Genomic DNA, 21,090 nt, shown 5'->3' with positions numbered 1-21,090 from the left:
TTTTTTTTTTTTTTGTCTTTTTCGTGACCGGCACTCAGCCAGTGAGTGCACCGGCCAGTCCTATATAGGATCCGAACCCACGGCGGGAGCGTCTCCGCGCTCCCAGCGCTGCACTCTCGCGAGTGCGCCACGGGCTCAGCCCGCCAACCTCGTCTTAATGCCCTTCCAGGCTCTCAGAACAGGGCCTTGTTCCCGCATGCACTATGCTTCTTTTGCGATGCTGGGTTTCCAAAGGGCAGAGAGAGGCAGTATTTTACTCACTTTCTGTGAGTCCAATTCCTGCCATTAGAAAGATTCGTGATATCTTTAGTAAACGAATATATAAAGAATGACTACACGTGTTTGCATGCCTTTTTTTTTTTTTTTTTTGTCCATTTTTGTGACCGCACTCAGCCAGTGAGCGAACCGGCCATCCCTACATAGGATCCGAACACGCGGTAGGAGCGCTGCTGCGCTCCCAGCGCTGCACTCTCCCGAGTGCGCCACGGGGTCAGCCCTGCATGCCTTCTAACTTGGTGAAATGCAGCTATTGTGCCTCACTTGCCCTGCTTTGGTACCTGTGGAACATTCTTAGCTGTGCGGTCCCACACAGCAGATCCCTGGCCCTCTGCCATGAAGTCATTCTATTGAAAGCAGGACAGAAGCTGCAGAAGGAACTAAGGCTGACGTGAAGGAGAGGTGATGATTTAGCGGCAGATGACAACACAGGGAGTTCACAGCACAACCTCCTGAGCAGTGTACAGGATTTGGCAAATTAAATCAAAAGCCATGTATGTGAAACTGTGAAGAGATCTGATTTCCCAGCTGGGGATGCCATAGATGTGTTAATATTCAAATGTATTAGAAATTCTAACTCATTATAATTTATTGACAGTCACTATTAACTTTACTGAACGCTAAAGAACTTAAAATGTCAAAGGTGATACCATAAAAATGAATTCTCACTCCATGGCTCAAATTGTCATGGGTGGCTTTATTTATAGTCACATAGTGGTTTCAGAGGTGGTGCACAGTTAATAAAATGTGGCAAAATGAGTTTTTATGCACGAAAGGACCCTCGATTATTAAATTTATTTCAGCATCAAAATAATTTAGATATTTCCACTTTGATTGTAAATAATCCATCACTAAAATTTTTACGTCACTGAACTACACCAAAGATCCAGTAGGGAATTATACAGCAAGCCTGGAGTGGGACTTCTTGTGCTAAGAAGTGCCCAATTCAGTGTGGCAAAAGCAGCCATTTGAAATGTTTGCAGAAAGTTTTATTGTGGGAAAGTAGTGTGGGTGTTAAAATACTATTTATAACTACAAATTTGGGGATGCTACTTTTTTCAGCAGTGAGATTTCAGTGTTAAATAAGGCTAACCATCATTAATTCAGAAAGCACTAATACGGAACTTTAATGGAAAGAACAGCTGGTTTGTGAGGCAATGAAAAGTAAAGACAAGGATTTAAAAGGAGTATTTCTACCACTCAAGTGGCATTGTGGTGCTGAATTTTACATCTAAGGACCTGGGCAGGGTTGAATCTAGCTCTTGTGGAGCTTGAAGCTTATACGAGGGTACTTCAAAAAGTTCATGGAAAGATTCATATTATATTTTAATTCCATTTTTCCACAAATTTTTAACATACCATATAACCTGGAGGAACCCATTTTAAGGAAAGGGATACCTAATTCCAAATGTAAAATTAAATCTAAAAAATGGATTTTTAAAATATTTATATAAAAATGTATAAAGTGAATATTTCAAGTGAAAAATAAGTTATAACAAAAGTTTTGAAGCTGAGAAATGCCACAAACGTCCAAAACCCAGAAAAATATTTTAATAACTAACTGTCTGACATATTTCTATAAATCTACTTTCTTAACATTTTTATTTACATATTCTCAAACTCTTTACAGAATATTTATATCTTTTCATATAGAGAGACTAGAAATATAATTTGGCCTTTCCTCAATCAAAGTTGATTGAAATTTGCTTTTTATTAATAACAGTTTAGAAAACTTTCAAGTCATTTTGCTGTGCTGGTAACAGTTTTGTGTGCTGTCTCAAATGGAACTGCCAGACTCTGTCAGGCCAAGATGCATGAGATCTGCTAGAACACAGCAGGAGGTGTTGCAATGTAGAAAACATGCATGCTTTCTATGGTACTGCCACAGCCTGTGCTCTTCAAACACAGCATTTCTGGTGTCTTCTGTTTCATGTGATTCCTATAGGAGGGGAAAAAAAATATGTCTGGCACATTTATAATTATATTCAGTTGTATTCACTACATTATGGAGTATGTTTCTGATAGCAGTTTTGATTTGGCCAGGACTTAATGAGAACTAAACAATTCACTTAAGATTTTCCTGTCTAATGATTGGAAATATTTTCCAGAGACAAGATTCAATTGCTGTTTCTCTATTCTTACCTCTGATACCAGCCATACAACAGAGCTGGTGGTCCTTCACCTGTATGTCAAGTGGACCAAAAGAGTAATAAAGTATATGTGAAAGTAGCTGTGAACCACATTATTCCACCAACTCCGAACTAAATGCATCCCCAAGTCAATCTCCCATAACCAGATCACAGATATGCCCACGGCCACTCCAATACCACCCCAGACAAGAAGTGTGATGGAGGAGAAGTTGGTTAAGTGGTCTTAGCTGATTGCTTATAAAATATTTCCTTTTTCAGATTTGACCAAAATAAATGTGGATACATTACGATGCCCCCCCCGGGGGGGGGGGGACTGAAGTTCAAGCTTCATTAGCTTCACAATTAACCTGCCTCAAGGCCTGGGTCAGTTCACCGATCTGCCCTAAGCATGTGGCACTGGAAAAGTCTTAATTTGTCTGAGCTTCAGTTTCCTCTTTGTCAGATGAGGCTACTACTAATAATATATGTTTCCTGGGGTTGTGAACTCTGAATGAGTTAATTCATGGAAACTGTTATTATAATGCTTGGTACATAGTAAATGTTCAATAACTATTAGCTCTCATTATTAAATGAAAGGTATAAATTGCAGGTATTTATAATTTATAAATAATAAATTCTAACACACTGTTTAGAAGAATAATTCACATACAACAATAAAGACATTAAGCAGACACAATTATACATTAATTAAAACTTATTCTCTAAGAATATCATTACCTAAATTATCATATATATTAACAAAATTACCTTTGAAAATTATATCTGAGAGGGTTAACTCACACAGCTGGAACATTCCTCTTCCCATCCCACTGTATTTGAACTGGTGGGGTGAGTGATTTGTTGCCCTATAGTATTATTGGATGAGGAAGAGTACTTCTTTTCTAGTGGTAATTATTCTAACTGGTGTGTTATACTTCCTTCCCTAGGAAGCATATAAAGAATTCCATTCCCAGATATCAGGGTTTCAAAATATCTTCAGAAACAAAGTAAACAAAATGGAAAGCAAATCTGAACAATGATTTCATTCATAAGAAACTTTTTCATTGCTAATAAAGTCAAGGAACACTAAATCTTTTTCAGACCATATACATTTTGCACTTTACCTTGAAAATCTAAATATTTAATAAGATATAAACAGTAATACTGTGCAAAATACCTAAGTGAAAAGGCATGAGATATTTTAGAGCCAAATTTGGCACAGAGGCCCCAACAGAAATGAACATGCGATCTCCCAAAGTCATAAATTAATATGCTAGAAGATTCTCCAGACAGCAGAGATCAGGATAAATTGAGAAGGAACAAATATTTTCTACCAGTAGCAAGCAGCAAGAATGCCAAATGCAGGGGAGCAGGGGCAGCCTTTTATAAAACAGAGTCCGTGAGATGTGGAACCATACATCTGCTTAAAGCAAGCCAGATTAAAATTATTATTTTGTCAGAGATTAGACTCAAATTTGAACAGCTGAGGTCCTTTCTCACGGCCCCTATATGTGTGCCTTTCCTTTCTAAAATAAATGAGTCATTGTTTCCTATTCGGATTTTTGGCTTCTCAATATCAACTCACTTCTTGGTCGCACTATGTGGGAGGCAGAGGAAATGCCATTGACCTAAAGCATACCTACAGCTTATGGGGTGAAAAGCAGCACTTGTGAGGACTCAGGTATGAGACAGAAAAAAATCCTGGCAGTTATCTTATTTTTCATGAAGAAACCAGAGCCGAGTTTTGCCAAGCAGACAGCTATGAGCTCACTGGTCTGAAATAATTACTCATTGACACTTTTCCCCAGGATAGAGCTAATGGGTTTACGAAGGAAACATAACTCGAATATTGATTTACAGGGTTTTCCTTTTAAATCAGTAATCAGTATTCTTTGCCTGTGCTGGGGCCTGACAATGTTCTCTGTTTATTAATTGATGAACTAGGAGATTAAATAGAAAATAAATACTTAACTAAAGCAGATTATTTTTAATTCACATTCTTTACTTTTGGTGATCTCACTCCTGTTTTAAATGATAAGGAAATTAAAGTCTCAAACAATTGAAACTGATAGAAAACAAGTTTTTAACAGGTATAATACCCTGTAGTTGAGACTCAGAATTTAACCACAAACTGAAGCAAACCCACAACAAATTGCTCTGCTTAACCCAGAGCCAATCGGAGAAATTTTAATCAAGATGAGATGTGCTGTGATGTCAACCTAGGATATAGGACATCAAAAGTAGACAGTGTTCTAATGATTTCTGTGAAAAGATGCAGAGCAGGATCCAAAACACTGCTCTACATTTTTGCAAATTTTTATTCTACGCCTAATGAAAACAAATGGAAACACAGAAGAACAGCAAATAATTCACCTAAAATCCAATGATGCATGCTGTAAGTTTAGCAGGTCCTTTCAACACTCCTACCCGGTGTTTTAAGTAAGAGATAAATGAGCACATCTAGCCATCCCCTGGCTTTTAGACTCACTGTATGGCTGTGCAGAATGTCTTCATTTATTGTTGAGGGAGTATGTTTTGTTTAATTTTAGTTTGTTATTTTCAAATAAAGCACTTTAATTTTTCATTAGTACTGTCCCCCCAAGTCCTATTAGTAATGGCACTGACAACAGAGCAGCCCCCCAAAAGTCCTAAGAACATTCCACTGTGAAATCAGGATGCCCAGGATGTTCAAGTAGGGAATTTGCTGGCAAAGGTTAACAGCATAAATTATTTCCCTGGTGGATGTTAAATTGTATAGTTAAATGAATTGACAATAAAAAAAAAAAACATATTATACTCTTGTTCAGGATATTGAAAACTGACCATATTTCTCCCAAGAAGCAGCTCAAAGAAGAACAGCATGCTATTCTGAAGGCAAATCTGATGTAGGTCTGAAACAGACGTAGCCATTCCAACCTTCTTTGTTTTCTTCCATCAAGTGAACACTTTCCCTGGCTTCCTCCACTCCACACTCCCTACCACCTTGGCAAGGTGGATCCTTCTCATTCCTGAGGCCTTGGCTCATACATCACCTTCTCAAAAAGTCTTCTCTGACTCCCTTACCTATCAAAGCTCTACCCCATCACACTGCTTTACCTTCTCCTTAGCAGATATCTTTTAAAATCATCTTGTTTGTTCAATGACTTGTTTATCACCTCTCTCCCCCACTACACCACAATCTCCATAACAGCAGGGTCTATGTCTGCACCTCCAGCACCTCAAATAGTCACGTTCATTATGTTCTTAGATTGTGTGGGTCAGGCATTTACGGCGTTCTCACTTGGAGTCTCTCATGAGGTGGTACTTAGATGTGATGCTGGCTGTGGGTTGCAGGCCTTAGTTCCTCTGCACGTGGGCCTCTCCTTGGGACTGCTTGAAAGTCCTCATGGGCATGGGGTCTGGCATCCACTGAGCAAGCAATTCATGAGACTATGGCAGAAACTGCTATGCCTTTTATGATCTTACCTTGGAAATCACATGCTCTCACATCTACCTGTTCTATGAAGTCACATGATTCAACATGAGAGGAGGTTACAGAGGGAGTGAATACTGGAAGGCAGCCATCATTGGGGAACATCGCAGAGGCTGGTTACCATACTGCTGATTACAGTTTACTATTTTTAAAAAGCAGGGCTTTGAGGTAAGGTGAGAAAACATCCATGCAGCTTCATCTTTTCACATATAACTTCAACATTTAAAGGACTTTTAAGAAATAATCAAAGCTTTCTACTTTTCTAAGGAGCCTGAAAAAAAAGTTTGAATTTCTTTTTAGTGACTGATATGGTTTGAAGGTGTCCCCAAAAGTTCATGTGTTGGAAATTTGATCCCCAATGCAGAGGTGTTGAAAGATGGGACCTTTAAGAGGTGACGAGGCCACAAAAGCTCTGCCTTCATGAATGGATTACTGCTATTATGGCAAGAGTAGGCTCCTTATAAAAGGTCTAATTTGGCCCCCTCTTGCACTCTCTCTTGTCCTGTCTGTCCTTCTGCCATGGGATGGTGCAGCAAACAGGCCTTCGATCTTGAACTTCCCAGTCTCCAGAACCGTAATTCAAATAAATTTTTTTATTATAAATTACTCAATCTGTGGTATTCTGTTACAGCAGCCCAAAATGGACTGTCAGAATAAATGCAAAGAAACGTAAAATGACTATTGTTGTCCCTTCCGCTTTGTATTTAACAACAGGTTACTGGGTTTTCTTTACTATGTATTTAGTTGTGAATGTGCAGCACTCAGCCTCTTTGAAATGTCAAAGTGGGATGAATGCCAAGTTCACACAAAGCTGGGAGGAGTCTGAACAAGTATTTGGAAGCAGGTCCCCAGACAGAATCTGCAGCCCATGTCTCTTTTGAGACAATGACATATGCGATTCTTCTACCAAAAATGATCTCACTTGTTAACTGTTGATTGTTTAGGGGTCTGGAAAGAATAGTGTGTTATTTTACCACCCACGGTGAAATTAACTACACACTGTAGCCATGTGTAACCTTTGTCTTCTCAGGGAAGGACAAAGCAGGCAATTTTTTTTTAATTGCTGAAAACAAGAATTATCTGTCTGGATTTTCTTAAAGTCATAATCATATTTTACAAGGTGAAAGTAAGAAGAACTTCTCTCAATTATTTCAGAAAAGACAGCTGAATTTCTACTGCAACCACGAAAACTAATTATATGGATAAATAAATAGATCAATCCATCAATAAATTAATCAAGTCTAACTTGGAAAGTTATCTCCTTGAAACACAAAAAGGAAATAACTGGAAAAGAGAATATGGAACCAAATCTATGATGTAGTAAAAGCAGGAGTGAGATTTAATTAGAATGAGAACTCAAAAAATTCACTAAAAAGAAATGATTTCAGAAGGTAAAACAGAGACTACTAAGATTTATTTATTCTATGCTCTTTTGACATCAAAATGATAAAGTGTTCATTACAGGGGAATTATTTACTTTCTAGCTCAAAGCTACAGAATGCCAAGGCAATTTGTTACCTAAAATGTGACAACTGATACACAGATGATGGGAAGCAACACTCAGGCACTCGATTACATGGAAGAGAGGGAAAAGCTTCAAAATCCATTTTATTTCAGAGCAGAAATGGTTTCACCCTCAGCCCACTAAATCACATGTGCTATGACATCAGAGTAAAAATTCATTAGGGCATTCTAGGCTACCATGCCTGAGCCCCGGTGTTCCCAAGGCCCTAGAAGAGTCTCCCTTCAGACACAGAACAGCTGGGACTAGATTTGGGGGAAAGGAGGCAGCCAGCTTCCAGCTGGAGAGCACCGGCTGGGTAGCCAAGATCAGAGAGGCCTGAGGGAGGCAGCCAAAGAGCAGTGCTTTCTCAATGATCCAGCAGAAGATTTGCTTTTTTGTTTATTGGTTAAAACTCAGAAAGGGAAGAATTAGATTTTAGAAACTGAGCCCCAGAAATGTAAGTCAAAGAGTCAGCAGTGGGAAAACTCTTTGAAAAAGAAATTTTTTTCTTCTTGATTTTATCTTTCTGTAAAATATAAATTCAAAATCAGGAGACAAATGATTCCCAGTCTCTCATATCTCCACTTCCCCTGACTTTTCCTCCCCTCCCACACTAAAGCATCAGCAAGGAAGGCCATGGCCCGCCCACCTTCATTTTACAAGGACTTTTCACAGCACTCACACTTCTAGCCTCTGACGGCGTCAGCTATGGACCAGTTTTTAGCATCTCTATGATATAGTGACACCACTGTGAAATACAGCCTTTCCACAGGGAGTAGCTATCACTTCAGTGTAATAATCCATTAGCCTGGTGCAACTTGACTTCCGACTGCCAGATTCTCCTAACCCCCAAAGCGTGCAAGCAAGCCACTTTTCTCAAATAGTATACTGAGTAGAATGCACCTGCCTGCAATCAAGGAAGCAGCTTTTGCAAAGAACAAACATGTAAATTTTTTCTCTTCACAACAGCAAATGTGAAACTCCTATTGTTGCCTTTTCCAAAAAAAAAAAAAAAAAGTTGGGGGGAACTTCTAAGGAGGACTTGCATTTATTTTCATGCATGAGAAGAGTCAAATGTAACCAGTCACCTGCAATATATACACAAATGCTGCAAATACTCCATCCCTAGTGTCAACTGCAATGATTTTCCCAGTTTTCAGATCTGGAACTATCTCTCCTGACATAATTCTCTGGATTTTTTTCTTCTCATCACAGCTCTTCATTTTGCTGCTGTTGTTCAGAAAAGCATTTTCATGCAGGTTACAGGGCAAAAAAATTATTTTTAATTTTATGTAGACATGCATCATCAGTCTAATCACCAAGGATGTGAGACACAGATAAGTCAAAAGTATTGAAAGAAGTCAAAACTAAGTACAAATAAAGAAAAAAGCCAAAACACCATCTTAAGTGAGGTGGTAACAGAGTGAGTTTCATTTTTTGTGGTATCAGTGGTGGAACTACAAATACCTACTAGGAACTTTGTTGAAGATCAGCCTATCCAACACTCATTGCACAGATAAGGAGACCAAGGCAAGGCAAAGAATTCAAGAATATCTGAAAATACAGCTGTGCATGGCATAGACAATGCAAAATACCAAGCAGTTAAGAAAGCAGATATAATTGATGCTGGTGGCATGCCCTGTATGGAATGTTGATGAATACTTTTCAGCTTTTTTTCTGAGTTGAGATAAAAATTAAGCACCGTTATCTAAACACACACAAAGACAGCATAAAGACAGAGACATAGCTCAAGGGTGCACTGGATGATTGGACCAAACTGCCTGTTATCAAAACTGGCCTCTGTATATCCAAAATACAGATGCTCCATGCACAGATAACTGAAAGTTCAATTACTGCCTTTATTTTGATAAGATGCACTGGAAAATGAGGGTTTGGCCCTTGCAAAGCCAACATCAGTAGCAAGGTCTGGCCAACGGGCCTGGAGCTTCCATGCTTCCCAGAGAGACTCAATCACCTGCCTCTCACAGGGTGGGGAGACTTTGGCATATATTAGTGAGTTACTGTCCTTTCCTCTTCAGACAAAGACCAGCAGTTCCCCTTTAGTTCACTACGATTTACTACTTATGAAAAGTTGTTAAGATTCAGGACTGTTATCAAAGAGGACTTGGCAGAATCTAATCTAATCTTCTTTGACTGAGAGGAAAGAAAACTGGTCCCAAAGTGGGGCTGTAACCTTCAGTCACCTACTGGCTCTGCTGCAACCTAATGCCTAAGAAATGAGGATCCAGTGTGTCTTTGATGCCCAGTCAAAGCTTTGAAGCTGTGTCAAGACCGCAGGACAAAGGCAGCACTGTTTATGCAAATCTAGAAACAAAAGAAGCTAAACTCCAAAGCCATTAAAAGTAACATCAGAAATTCAATGCCCAGAGATGATTAGAGCCCCTGCACCAGCATGAAAAAGAAAACCTGAAAGCAAAGCCGGGCAACACACCAAAACACATACTGCAGGAAGGAATACTGAGCTGGCCAGAGCCCAGCTAGATGAGCTTAGAAGCCCTGACATACACAGCTCCCTTAACCAAGGGGCAGCCATCTGTGTACCAAAGCAAAGAAGTCCTGGCCGATGCTACTCCTACACCTGGTACCCACAGCCCTTTCATAAGAAGTTCCAGTATATGCCCCAGCAAGGCTAGACTTCACGTTGCCATGTTCGTTGGCAGTTCAGTCATCACGGAGCTCATGCCTTCCAAAGGAAGTATTAACAAACAACTTTGTGTACAGTATACAACAGGATGAAATACCTGAGCTTCCTAGGAAAATTAGATTTTTCAGGCCACCCCAAAAAGATCTAAAGTTGGGCTGAGGGTCCAGAAACCATCTATTATGCAGAGTTATGATTCTTGAAAATTCTTCAGATATGTCACTTGTGTGAGGAAGGGAATAATGTCAGATCGGGAAGGGACCCCAGAGAACATCTTGTCCACAGGGTTTCAAGCCTAATTGCACATTACCACCCCTTGGGAGGTTTTGAAAATATGTCAGTTGCCCTGGATCTATCCCAGAGATTCAGATAATTGGTCTGGTATTGGGCCCAGTATTTTTAAAGACCTTATCAAAGATTCTAATAAGCAGCTTCATTTGAGAACCACAATTCTACACATTTCCCTTATGCTACAAGAGAAGAAACTGTGGCCCGGAGAGAATAAGTGACTTGTTCAAAGTGATCCGTCATGAGGAATGCTTCCCAGTCCTTTCGCAAGACAACACAAATAACAAAACGATGATTTTGCACACCGGGGGAAAAATGGAAGAAGCTGCTTTAAGCTAGAGGCGACTCGTCTTAGGGACAGCCCCTTCCATGCACCAGGCTCACCTTCATCCCAGGTAATTATAGTCTTCTTGGTGGGACATGCTAAAATGCAGATCACATTTCTGAAAAGGAAAAAGTATTTAAAAAAGAAAATGGATGCATAAACTCGAGAGCCTTTGCTATGGAGTTTTTGATGGCCCTGTCACAAAAGAACACAAGAAAATACAATGTGGAACAGTACAAGATTTAGCAACTGAGTTGTGATCTTCCCCACAGGTGGTTGCTTTACATGCAATTGTAATAACGCTACTATATCAACTTCTTAAAACATTTCTTTGTACAGCAGCAACAAATTCAGAACAATCTTTTGTACAGCAGAATAGAACTGTGTGAATTTCCCAAAAATTATATTTTGAGTTCATTACTAGTGAAGACACTAGGCTTCGGGACTTTGTGATATCATGTAATTAAGGCTGAGCCACAAGCTGTTAAAAACAGACTAATTTAATAGACTGTTTACAGTATCACAAATGAGGGAAGGAGTTTTTAATGGAATGACAAAGAGAAAATCAAAGGCCAGAAAATTAAATACAAGCAACAAAGGAACCAAGATTAGGGAACATGGGGACTGAAGTGGCTCAAATGAATATTATTCAGTTAAAGGAAATGCACTGGTGTGATTTCCCTCCACTCTATTAAAAGACGTTCATCAATACATACTTTTTCTTCTATAAAGCTAAATACTTAATGAACTCATTAGGCAAGATACATTGAGAAAAGAAGAGTTTGAGGGAGTACCATTTTATACTGAGCCCCAGTGCAAGGAGCTTCATACAGTAGGCAAAGAGTTTAGGACACTGCTTTTAATTTTTTTTTTTTCAATAGTCATTTTTGGATGGAGGGAGAACATATGTGTTTGACTTAATAAAAAACACAGATGATGCATGCCTGGTGTGTCTTCTCCTGTGTGATCCTGTACTACTTCTCTTAACAAGAAAACCCCTTGGCCTTTTTGATGACTTAAGCATCTGGAATCTGGAGTTAGGAGATTTCACAGCATGTCAACTTTCCAAACTCTGAAAATCCCATGTTCTGTACTTTCGGTCATTGTGTAAAAGTCCCCTAGTCCTGACTGGGCCAGGTGGGGGCTCATCTCCCGTAGTTCACAAACCAAGAGGTGCACCCAAGTCACACGTGTGTGTGCTCCAGATACAGATTCCCAGGCCCCTCCCGTGGACCATCTGACTGAATGAGGCTGCTTCTGAGGCCAAGGAATCTACGTTTCTAACAAATGCTCCAGGTGTTGAGATGTACTAGTCCCTGAGCCAGTATTTGGGAAACACGAGTCAAATCCTAGCAGCTTTCTACCCAAAGGTCAGCAGAACACAGTGATGAGGGTCCACTCAACAGCCAATGAACTAGACCAGTGGGGCTGAACCACTTGTAGGCCGCTTCAGCTGCTAATTTCAACATGATTTCCTGGGTTTATTCACATAGACAAACTGTGATGGCTGAATAAAAAAGGATATATATTATATTTTTAATCCATTGTTTTAGAAATCCATATCCTGCTAAAGTGAAAATTCTAGAATGAAAATCAACGTGCCTAGTAAAACTTAAAGATCATAAAGGCAGAAGGGGACTTGTAATTTCCTAAAACATTTCAGTACCCTGGCTGTTTCAAGCCTTACACACAAACTCCACAAAATCCATCTGCAACACAAGACATGTCCATCTGTCTGAATGCCCTCCTATCCCACCTGCTCCTAGCAGAGAGAAAGCAGCAGCGTGGGAGCTGCAGATAAGCTTACTGTTCAATGGTGCGGTAATGACATGCAAAATCCTGATTGCACTTGGCAGCAACTTTCCACTATCTTGGCGGGTCTAAACCATAATCACTGTGGTGTGTGGAGCTTGGACAGGATTATGGGGCTGGCCAGCAGCCAAGAAACCAAAAAGCAGTCTATTAGTCCAGCAAGGGACTCCTTCGTGTTGGGAATGCCACAGCCCCAAATGTCCCTAACCACATTCTTCAGAGATATTCCAGGAATTTAGCTTCCACTAAAAGGGAAAGGGAGGGAGTTGAAAGCCCCCATGAGGGCTGTCCCCAGGCCCCGTCTGGCGGGGAGAGGAGGGACAAGGCCACCCCAAGCCGCACACCACCCTCACGAGCACCGCATTCGCACTCAGACCCGCGTGTCTTTCCCCAGCCTGAGCGCCCGACCCGCTCGGAGCAGCGCAGGCAGCGAGGGGTGTGCGCGCCCGGTGGCCCGCGTGCCCTCCCGCGGCGGCGGCGGCGGCGGCGCGGGACCCCTGCCCAGCTCACCAGATGGCCATCCTGCTCTTGGGGTAGTCCAGCCGCTCCAGGCAGCCGAGGAAGTGAGGCAGCGTGTGCGCAGCGTTGCGGGCGAGGACGGCCACCAGCACCGTGGCTCTCTGCAAGGGCGACTCGGGAAAAGCCACCGCCTCCTCTTCGTCGTCCTCCAAGTCCGGCTCGGCGGCGAAGCGCGCCCGGCAGCCGCCGCGGAGCAGGGCCGAGGAGAGGAGCAGCAGCGACCAGGCGAGGGTGGCGGCGGGGCGCGCAGCCATGTTCCGGGCCGGGGCGGGCGGCGGGGAGGTCCTGCGGCGAGCGCCAGGCCGGGCTGCGCGAGGGAGCGAGCGGGCTGCGAGGGGCGGCCGGGGCTGCGGCGCGCGCACAGCGGCACCGACGCGGCAGCTCCCGGTACCCTCGCGTCGCCGCTGCACCGCCCAGGCCCTGATGCGGGTGCGCACCGCGTCCCTGCCGCCGCTGGCACTCGTCTGCAGCCAGGCTCGCAGACAGTCGTGGCCGTGGGGCTGTCTGTCCCGGGCCTGCGGAAAGTTCCTCTAGTCCAGGCTCAGCTTAGCTGAGGTCTGTGGCTTGCCCCAGAGATGCGAGGTGTGGTCGTGTCTGCCAATGGGCGTGTGTGTGTGTGTGTGTGTGTGTGTGTGCGCGTGCGTGCGTGCGTGCGTGTGTGTGTGTGTGTGTGTGTGTGCGCGTGCGTGTGCGTGTGTGTGTGTGTGTACATAACAGTACAATCCCCCCAAATTTATTCTGCTTTTGCAAACCGCCGTCTGAAGTCCTTCACAGTGATGCAACGGATCCAGTTTTTCATAATGCACCTACTGACTAATGAGTAGCGCTCTTAAATGGAAAGTCACCCCAGCCATTCACGGCTACGATGAAGGATGTTTTAGCTACCACGAAGGCAGAAAAAGTTTGCATTTCCTTATACACTTCTCCTGAAATTCATTGGATATTTTTCCCTTCATACAATCAATGTCACAAGACAGTTAATTTGCAAAGCCCAGTTAAAAAATAAAATCCAATTATATTAAAAAATATCCATTGCTTATAATACTCTTTCTGTGGAAAATTGGTTGAATGGAAAGTCAGGGTTATGCACATACATCCCTTTGTCTCCAGTGCCAGTAGACGGTCCCAACAGTTCCTACATGAGGTTGGAAGTAAGCACTTTCTCTCATATCCCCTCCCCACACTGTTCCAGCACAGGGGCTTCTTTCTGGGACAACAAAACCTCTTTGACTCTCACCCTTAGTGCAGCTGTGGTCAAGACAGAACCTCTGAGGTGAGCAGAGGGCTTCTTGCAGAAAAGCTTCTCAAGGTGTCTGTGGCTCCAGCAGCCAAGAAGAGGAGGAAATAAATGCCTTTGGGACAGCTGTGACATGCTAGAAAGAGCAATGATGCTTGGAATTGGAGCTGAATTTCCATCTCACTGTGTCACTTATTCTCTGCATGACCTTGGAGACTTGACCTCTCTGAACACCTATTTCTTCCTATGTAAAAAAAATTTAAATGCCTACCTCATTTTTTCATTCAACAAACATTATGAAATTACTAAATGCCAATTATTTGGGTGTTGAGAATCTGGATCCTTCTCCCATGGAAAAAAGGGGCAGAAGGTGGCCTGTACCCCCCACCCCCTTATAGTCCTGCTGGGCCAGAGTTGGCAGAAAGAGAGTCTCTTGGATTGTTTTACTTGCTTATTTTGTCCAGCCTAAAATCCTACAATGTAAACTTCACTTGGATTGGCAATTATGCCAATTTTGACATGCAAATACTTGAGAGAAGAATATTAGGCAATATCTTATGTCATTCCTACATATGTGTGAATTAATTAAATCAGATGTCTTAATCTCAGCACCTAAACTGAGATGCACTATAAGAAGCTTTGGTCAAGGGGACTAAATGGAATCCTCATTTGGATCATGATGACAAAGCACAAAGCAAGTCCTATGAATTTTTGATATGTGGGCTTGAGGACTCTGAGTCCTAGAAAGGGAAGGGATATGGGGGCAGCGACTAAGGCGAGAAGGGCTAAAGTTAAACTGTCTCAATTTCAAAGTTTTGTCTATGCTCTGGCTACATCCGAGAACTATATACTACAAAAATGTTTTAAATTCCAAACAAATTTATAAAAATTTAAAACACACTCCTGTACCTCATTTAAAAGAAATAGAAGCGTCCCTTAAGTTGTATTCACTCATTCCTTTAGTCACTCAGTGTCTACTCTGTGCAAGGTACAGGTGCTGGAAATCCATGGGCAATTAAGATATATCCTATGAATGAATAAATACAGTAAATTGTTATATGTGTTATGGTGGGAAAAGGAGCATGAGGAAAGAAGTGAAGATGGTTAGGAAATTCATTAAAGAGATGTCTTTGAACTAAGTATTGAAAAATGAGTATCATGTATTAGGAAAAGAACAGTGGGCAGAAGGGGAGACAGAGGTTGGAATTCCAGGTAGATGGAACTGCAGAATCAAGGAATGAAGCAACATGGCACGCTTGAGAAATTACAATTAGTAGATCATGGCCAGAGGGTAGGATGGGAAGTAGAAAGAGAGAAAGCTGGAAAATTATATCATTTTATATATAATCATTTCTTTAAATCGGGCAAAAGACTTGAATAGACATTTCTCCAGAGGTGATATGCAAATGGCCATGCGCACATGAGAAATTTCTCAACGTTACTAATCATTAGGGAAATGCAAATCAAAACTACAATGAAATACCACCTCACATCCATTAGGATGGCCACTACCAAAAACTAGAAAATAACAAGTGTCAGTGAGGATGTAGATAAATTGAAACCCCGGTGCACCACTGGTGGGAATATAATACGGTAAAGCTGCTGTGGGAAAGCTGTATGGCAGTTCCTCAAAAAATTAAAAATAGAATTACCATATGATCCATTAATTCCACTTCTGGCATTGTATATATATATATATAATGAAAGCAAGTTCTCAAAGAGATATTTGTACGCCCACGCTTACAGCAGCATTATCTACAATAACTAAAACATGGAAGCAACCCAAGTGTCCACCGACTTATGAAAGGATAAGCAAAATGTGGTATATACATACAATTGAATATTAATCAGTCTTATAAAGGAAGGAGATTCTGACATATGCTACAACATGTTAACCTTAAGGACATGGTGCTAAATGACATAAGCCAGTCATAAAAAGAGTAATACTGTATGATTCCACTTATAGGAAGTACTTAGAGTGGTCAAAATTGTGGAGTCAGAAAGTAGAATGGTGGTTGCTGGGGGCTGGTGGTAGGGGAAATGGGAAGTTATTTTTTAATGGTTATAGAGTCTCAGTTTTACAAGATGAAAAGAGTTATGGAGATGGATACTGGTGACTGAACTGTACACTTAAAAATGGTTAAGTGGTAAACTTTATATTTTATGTATTTTACCACAATAAAAAAATTGGAAAAATCAATTAATGCAATTTATCATGTTAACAAACTGAAAAAGAAAAACCGTATGATCATCTCAAAAGATGCAGAAAAAAAAAAATTTTTACAAGTCCAACATGCATTCTTCACAAAAAATCTCAGCTATGTAGGAATAGACGGAAACTTCCTTAACCTGCTAAAGGGCATCTACAGAAAGCCTGCAGCTAACATCATACTTAATGGAGAAAGACTAAAAGTGTTGCCCCTAAGATCAGAAACAAGACAAGAATGTCAGATCGCATCACTTCTGCTCAGTGTTATACTGGAGGTTTTAGATAAGGCAGGAAGGAAAGAAGGGAAGGAGGGAGACAGGGAGGGAGGGAGGGAAGTAGGAAGGGAAAAATAGAAGAGCAAGGAGGAACACTTAAAACAAGTTAAGTATGCTGTAAGAGATATTTTAACACGGATGTGGCGAGTTGGATTGGTCCTTCTAGGCCAAGGCTCTAAAATTCAATGATTTACTGAAGTTTATTTTACTACAGGATAAAAAAAAATGTTGAAAATTGGGGAAAAAGAAAAAGAAAAACCACTCATAGTCCACTACCCCACCACACCACTATTAACATGATGGGCATTTCCAATGTGCGTAACTTCCGTATGGGTTTGCACTCAGTCCTCCTCCGTGAGACTCAATATCCATGTTGACAGCAGATGTTGAATAAATATCTAGAGACAGAGATGGGATATTTTTTGGACCATGAATTGCTTTTGATGCCTTTTCATAGATTTCATGTACAAAGCCAGGTATTATTTAAGGCTGCATATCTGCAACTGTTTATTGACATAAATTACTAACTTACTATCCCTTTATACTCTAGATTTTAGAAAAAATTTAATATAAAATATTTAATAAACTGGAATATATCTTATAAGCTAATGTATATGGTATATAATCCACAAACTAATATATTAGTTTAAATATTACTAATAAAATGAATGCCCATATACCCAGCACCCACCTTGAGAAACAGAACTTGACCATTAACTTTGAGGCTTAAGGCCCTCTGTGTGTCCCTTCTCTTCTCAATGCTTTGCTCTACTCCCCAGAGATAAGCACTAGACTGAATTTTGTGTGAATCGGTCTCTTAATTTTGCTTAGAACTTTACCTCCTGTGATGATTAATTTTATGCATCAACTTGGCTAGGCTAGGATGCCCAGTTGTTTGGTCAAACCAGTCTAGATGTTGCTGTGAGGTATATTTCAGATGCGATTAATATTTAAATCAGTAATTTTGAATAAAGAAGGTTACCTTTCATAATGTGGGTGGACCTCATCTGATCTGTTGAAAGCCTTAGGAGAAAAGAATGCGATCCCTGAGAAGGAAGGAATTCTGCCTCCAGACTGCTGTTGGATGCAAGACTGCAACAGCAACTGTTTCCTTTGTCTCCAGCCTGCCAGCCTGCCCAGCAGATTTTGGACTTTCCAGCCCCCACAATTGCATGAGCCAATTCCTTAAAATCTTTCTCTCTCTTTCTCTCTCTCTCTATATATATCCTATTGGTTCTGTTCTCTGAAAAGCCCTGACTAATAAACCTCCTAAATATGTACTAGTTTTGCCTGCATTTGACTTTTTTGCATACATACAATTCCCCCATTTAAAGTATACAATTCAATGGTTTTCGGTAGTTATGCAAAATCACCACAATCAATTTTAGTGCATTTTTATCACCCCCGAAAGAAACCTGTCCTCATTTGCAGTCAATCCCATTTCCTCCAACTCTCCCAGCCCTAGCAAAACACGGATCTACTTTCTGTCTCTGTAGATTTCTCTGTTTTAGACATTTCATATAAATGGAATTATACATTATGTGATTCTTTGTGACCTGCTTCTTTCACTTAGAATAATGTTTTCAAGTCCATCCATGTCGTAGCATGTCAGTGCTTTATTCCCTTTTATTGCTAAATAATATTCCACTGTGTGGACATAGCACATTTGATTTATACATTCACCAGTTGATGGACATTTGGGTTATTTCCACTTTGGGGCTATTATGAATAATCCTGCTATATTTGAATTTTATATAATATAAATCATACTTAGAATATTCTTCTGTGACTAACATTTTTGACCATACATTAAGGTTTTTTGAGATTCATTCAAGTTGCTGATTGAAACTATTTTTGAAAATAATTCCTTTTATAAAACTGCACCAAAACCACTCATTTTATTCCACAACCACTAAACAGTACCTCACACTCCATTTTAAAAATACTGCTCTACGGTATGTATCAGGGAGTAGAACCACAGGATCATAGGATTTGTGCATCCTTTCTTTGCTCTACTTTTCAGCAGACTCCTGGGTTTTGTTGCTAATCTGATGGGTATGTTACAGTATCTTTTTGCCTCAGTTTGCATTTTCTCACTCAATCAATGTGATTGAGCGCCAATTCATGTTTGCTGGCTATTTGTCTTTTCTTCTGTTTATTCCCATTTTTTTCCTAGGGGGTATTTTGTTTTGTTTTGTTTTCTAATTGACTTTCAGGAGTTCTGTACATAGTCTGGGTGTCTTTTCTTTCAATTATGTTTTGCAGATGCCTTCTCCAAGACTATAGCTTTCCCCCCACCCCACTTTCTTTGGATCAGAAATTTTTAAATGACATATAGTCAAGTTTATCAACCTTTTTCATGTGGTTGGTTAGTTTTGTTTAAGAAATCCATCTCTATCTTGGTGTTGTAAAATATTCTTTTACATTTTCTGCTAAAAGGTTAAGAGTATTTGCCTCCACACCATGTATTGAATCATCCTTTCTTTTCTTCCCTTCCCACATCTGCAATGTCACCTCTGTCCATACTTGTATAGGTCTATTCCTTGGCTGGCTATTTTGTTCCACTGGTTTATTTACCTATACCTATACCAATGTCACATACACTTAATCACAGACCTTTATAAGAAGTTCCCTACATTTGTCCATCAGATGGGTATTGGTTATTTCGGGTCCTTCATGCCCATATTTCAGAATCAGCTTATCAGGTATTAGTGGGATTTTGTTTGGGATTGCTTGAATCTATAGATCAATTTATAGATGGATGAAATTGCCACACTTACAACATTGAATCTTTCTCTCCGGAAACATTGTCTCTCTACGTATTTAGGTCTTCTCTTATGACCTTCAGTGACATTCATAATGTTCTCCATAAAGGTCTTGCTTGTATTTGTCTTAGGTATCTTATTTTTGTTGTTTTGTTCTACATGTAAGCTTTAAAGTGAATATACTATATCCTGATTTTGTAAATGGATAATTTATATCACACTCTTAAATTTATGGAAAAAGCTGAGGGAACATCATCTGGTTCATTCTAAATTCTTTTTTATATGATGGAGATCCCTCATATATGTTCATGCATATGAATAATAAAATATAGTTTTCTAAATACTTTACTAAAAGTATTAACATCTAACTAAAAGTATTAACATCTCATCTATTCTTGAAACACAGAGAACAGATATTTGTATGCTTTGTGTACAAACACAAGATATACATGAACATTCCTACAATCAGTGAATGAAAAGCTGATCCAGAATGCTAGCCTACATTTTTCAGCTTGGGATCACTGTCTTATACAATACTGTGTAACAGCTTTTTTCTTTTTCTTTCTTTCTTTTTTTTTTGAAACACACTGAAGATTCACATCACAATTCAATGTTTGATTCTCCTTTTGAGGCTCTAACTGAATTAGTATGTCTCTGCCTAGACACTACAGATTGTTTTGTAGGAATAAAATGGTCTCACTCAGGATATCAAGTTGGGTAATCAGTACAGCAAGTGCCAGACTTCAATGAATCTGATTAAATACAGTATACTTAGGGGGGATTTTATTTGCTGTTACTTTCCTAGCATTTTCCCTAGCCACTTTGGGTCTCCACTTTGAGAGTTACCCTGGGTTCAGGGAGAGGACCCGAACCCCATCCCCCCAATCACTGTCTTCCTGCAAGGCCAAGACTTTGGGGGCTTGAGGCTCTTTCTTTTTCCTGGGGCAGTTTCGAACCCAGTGTCCTCTCTCCTTACAGTACACACATTGATCCTTCGCCAGGGGTTCCTTTTTATTGCCTGGCACCATTTTATTGGGCTCCCTAGTCTCCCTAACTGCAGTGGCCAGAAGTTTGTGAAAATTTTTTCTTGGCGCTTTTCTCTTTTTATTTCCTTTGCTTCTTCTGACTCTCTGTTATGATAAACCTTTTCAGCCACCTGCACTAATTCTCTTAATGACTTATCTTGCAACCCTTCCAGTCTCTGCAGTTTCTTCCTGATGTCCCTACTAGACTGGTCAATAAAAGCGACTGTCACTGTAGCCTTATGCTCTTCACTACCAGGATCATACGGGGTGAACCGAAGGAATGCCTCCATGAGTCTCTCCAGGAATGTTGATGGAGACTCATCGGGCCCCTGAGTTATCTCTCTTACCTTAGTCAAATTGGTGGGGCGTTTTACTGCCCCTCGGAGACCTGCCATGAGAGCCTGGCGGTAGACCTTCAGGTGCTCCCTACCTTCTGCCGAGTTGAAGTCCCAGTTTGTTCTGATTAACAGGAACCCTGCATCTATAACATCAGGGAGGAGGGTAGGTCCCCCATCGTCTCCTGGCACATTCTTTTGAGCTTCCAGGAGGATTCGTTGTCTCTCCTTGGTAGTGAACAGGACCTGTAGAAGCT

General features: G+C 40.6%; 1 pseudogene; it reads right to left on the bottom strand.

The window, feature by feature from the left end:
• Positions 1 to 13,267, bottom strand: part of LOC134384956 (procollagen galactosyltransferase 2-like) — a 162,983-nt pseudogene extending 149,716 nt beyond the window's left edge.
• Positions 13,268 to 21,090: the final 7,823 nt, after the last annotated feature.

This window comes from Cynocephalus volans, chromosome 8 (assembly GCF_027409185.1).
Source record: "Cynocephalus volans isolate mCynVol1 chromosome 8, mCynVol1.pri, whole genome shotgun sequence".
NCBI lineage: Eukaryota > Metazoa > Chordata > Mammalia > Dermoptera > Cynocephalidae > Cynocephalus > Cynocephalus volans.
Note: the sequence above shows the minus strand (reverse complement) of the source record. Positions and strands in the feature narration are given on the sequence as shown.